The 3,978-nt window shown below is 45.0% G+C and overlaps 1 pseudogene; it reads right to left on the reverse strand.

Moving 5' to 3' along the window:
• Window positions 1–320: 320 nt before the first annotated feature.
• Window positions 321–439, reverse strand: LOC135051862 (5S ribosomal RNA; annotated as a pseudogene).
• Between the last annotated feature and the right edge of the window lie 3,539 nt (window positions 440–3,978).

Here is a 3,978-nt window from a genome sequence, read left to right on the forward strand (position 1 = left end):
GGATGTAGTCACTTTGCTTTTCTGCATCCGTTTCAGCCCGACCAGTACAGAGAATCTGTATTGTTGAGACCAAATTATGGTCAATTATTGAATGTGAGAAAGCTGGACAGGTCCGGCAATGGATAGTGAGACATTACCCACTTCCCACCAGTCACCAACCAGTTACACTGTATAATTTGTTGGTAAATAAAGAGATCAAAGATCTTGAGTAATTGTGTAACCAGAGTATGCCTACGTTAGATAGGGATATTATAGAAAAGAATGAAGTCAGGTGGTGATACTGCTGTTGGCGTCAGATAACGCACATCACAGGGATAAAGAGTCTACTACACTGGGTATTCCCTGTGAGTTTCCCCCTCAGGTACTGACCCAGCCCAACACTGTATAGCTTCCAAGATCGGACGAGATCGGGCACTGGCAGTGTGGTATGGTAGTAGACAGATGGATGGGTTAGACGCCAATGAGAGTGCACCTATATAAACGAAGATGTGACAATTTGGTCACAAAAAGTGTGGATCTGCTTTCTACGTTAGGCTGGATGCAGTAGGTCCCCAATAGGTGGTATTACGCATCCAGGATCATAGATGAGAGTCCACGGAAAGAAGAAAAAAGAGTCAAGAATGGAAGCAGAGGGCATAAATAATTATATGCAAAGTACCCTGCTACCAAACATTTGCTAACATCAAACACAGATTCAAAAAATATTAATACAAATTGAATGTGGACATTGATAATATCACTTAAATGTCAGATTAGTGAAATGACTCAGTGTATCTCAGAAATGAAGAATGATGCCGCGTTCCTAGATTGAATAGCAATTATAAAAATTATACGAAGATGCTGGTGAGAATATCCCCTAAATTATTATGTACATACAAGGTAATGCTGCTCACCAGAGCCGGCCTTAGGCATAGGCAAACTAGGCAATTGCCTAGGGCATTTGGTATGCTTAGGGGCACCAGCACCTTCTGCTGATTAAAATGATATGCGGCATGCCTATATTCTGTGTGTGACTGCGGCTGTATCTGCATACAAAATGCTACGTTGCAGTGTAGTCCTGGAAATCACTGTAATGTAGCATTTCATATGCAGATATAGCCGCAGTCACGCACATAATATAGGCATGCTGCCTATCATTTTAATCAGCAGAAGCTGCTTGTGCATCCTAGCCACATAGTAATGCAAACAATATGCATTTTTATGAACAAAAGGCGCCCGACATTAGCAGAGCTGCCTACTGACTCATGCCAGGCATCTCCTGCAGAACTAGCGGCGGTGCTAGGGGGCACCAGACAAAATCTTGCCTAGGGCATCCTATTGGTTAGGGCAGGCTCTGCTGCTCACACAGTGATTATATGCATACAATACAAGGTAATGCTGCTGCCACAAGAGGAACAACTAATAATAGCCTATATGTGCCTATAACATGGACAATCTCTTAACATATTTGTCAGTGAAAGGGAATGCAACAGTAACGTTAAATCGCTGGTGCAATTGCTGAATCAAAAATGGCACGAGGAGCCTGTCAGCGGGGAGATGGTAAGTATCTCTCTCTCTCTCTCTCTCTCTCTCTCTCTCTTTCTCTCTCTCTCTCAGGAGTACACCGTCTGCCATAATGTGTAAAAAGGGGGACTGGCTGCCGCAATGTGTAAAAAGGGGGACTGGCTGCCGTAATGTGTAAAAAGGGGGCCTGGCTGCCGCAATGTGTAAAAAGGGGGACTGGCTGCCGTAATGTGTAAAAAGGGGTACTGGCTGCCGCAATGTGTAAAAAGGGGGACTGGCTGCCGTAATGTATAAAAAGGGGGCCTGGCTGCCGCAATGTGTAAAAAGGGGGACTGTCTGCCGTAATGTGTAAAAAGGGGGACTGGCTGCCGCAATGTGTAAAAAGGGGTACACCGTCTGCCGTAATGTGTAAAAAGGGGGCCTGGCTGCCGCAATGTGTAAAAAGGGGGACTGGCTGCCGTAATGTGTAAAAAGGGGGCCTGGCTGCCGCAATGTGTAAAAAGTGGGACTGGCTGCCGTAATGTGTAAAAAGGGGTACTGGCTGCCGCAATGTGTAAAAAGGGGGACTGGCTGCCGTAATGTCTAAAAAGGGGGCCTGGCTGCCGCAATGTGTAAAAAGGGGACTGGCTGCCGTAATGTGTAAAAAGGGGGACTGGCTGCTGCAATGTGTAAAAATGGGGACAACGTCTGCCGTAATGTGTAAAAAGGGGGCCTGGCTGCCGCAATGTGTAAAAAGGGGGACTGGTTGCCATAATGTGTAAAAATGGGGACGCTGGCTGCTGCAATGTGTATAAAGTGGGACACCGTCTGCCGTAATGTGTAAAAATGGGGACGCTGTCTGCTGTAATGTGTAAAAAAGGGTGACGCTGTCTGCCGTAATGTGTAAAAAAGGGGACGCTGTCTGCCGTAATGTGTAAAAAAGGGGACACTGTCTGCCGTAATGTGTAAAAAGGGGACGCTGTCTGCCGTAATGTGTAAAAAGGGGGACTGTCTGCCGTAATGTGTAAAAAGGGGACGCTGTCTGCCGTAATGTGTAAAAAGGGGGACTGTCTGCTGTAATGTGTAAAAAGGGGGACGCTGTCTGCTGTAATGTATAAAAGGGTCTCTACCTGGTGTAGTGGCGCTATGGAGACTACTGTGCACTGTAGTATGAATTGCTATTATTTTGTGGCCACGCCCCTTCCCCATTAATCCACGCCCCTATATATTTTTCACGCGCCTACGACGTGCACTGCCCCTATCTTACATGGGGAGCGCGCCAATGTGCTAAAATGCCTACTTACGGCACTGGATGGGTGCATGCATCAGCTGGTTTGCCAGATTTTAAGGGGGGAATTCAATTAGCCATGAAAAGTTTTCACGAGTGAAAAAAGGGAGTTAGCTTTGGGCTTTAACACCCATGGCTATTTAATTGCACTCCCTTTTTCACCCAACAGCCTTGTTAATGCCTGTTAAAGAAACGTGCTTTAATGGGCATTACATGGGTGTTAACACAGAGAATTCGTGAAAAGTTTACGGATTTGCGTGTTAACAGGGTCACGGCACCTGTTAGTGATCAGAGATTTATTTTTGAGCCGCTGAGGCTGGTAAAAATAAAATCCCTGATAACTCCTTGCTTCATGGCTAATTGGATAGCCCCAGGGGATTAAATAGTTTGCAGTAATCTACCACGGCTAATTGAATTACCCTTTAGGATTTAGTTCTACTAAAGTAGAAAATAGTTTCAAAACAGAAAACATTTATTATTTATGTTAAATAAAAATGCAGAAATATCTAAAAACTTTCAAACAATAAAAGCTTTTTAATAATTATTTGTATCTATTATTGCCATCAAGAGACCGTGATAACAGAATGTGGCATGTTTGAGCATTGCTAAGCAGTTTACTTTCAAAGTACTGCTTGTTACATATATAATCTGTTATCCAAACCCTGGGTGCATTCAGTGATAAACATTAAAACATACTTCCCAACATTGGGAGAAGTGAAGGAGGGACACATTGGCGCGGCAAAAAGGGACTCGACCTATAGAAAAGGCGTGTGGCTTCATGGGAGTGCCACGCCCCCGTTTTTGTCGGTATGGGGGCATGGCCAGCGCTCTGGGAGCTGCTGGCATGCCTCCTGTTCCTCCGTCTCCAGTGAATAGATCCTGTGCGCATGCGCACAACGTCTATTCACCGCTGCTCTGCTCTGGAGTGTCTGGAGCCTCCCAACTGCCCGCTCCACCGTGGGACACTGTGGCCTGTGGGTGGGACAGCGGGACAGTCCTAAAAAAACGGGACTGTCCCACGAAAATCGGGACAGTTGGGAGGTATGATTAAAACAGTGGTCTATTTTTTTTCCTTTTCTTCTTTTTGTTAATCTGTGTAGCTCCCAGTGTTGGTGCATACACTCATGCACCTACCTCTAGATAGGAAAATTCTTATCAAGATTAACAGGCAATGTTAAAAGCAAAAATGTTTATTGTAATAATCACAG

The sequence above is a fragment of the Pseudophryne corroboree genome, chromosome 2 (assembly GCF_028390025.1).
Source record: "Pseudophryne corroboree isolate aPseCor3 chromosome 2, aPseCor3.hap2, whole genome shotgun sequence".
Lineage (NCBI taxonomy): Eukaryota > Metazoa > Chordata > Amphibia > Anura > Myobatrachidae > Pseudophryne > Pseudophryne corroboree.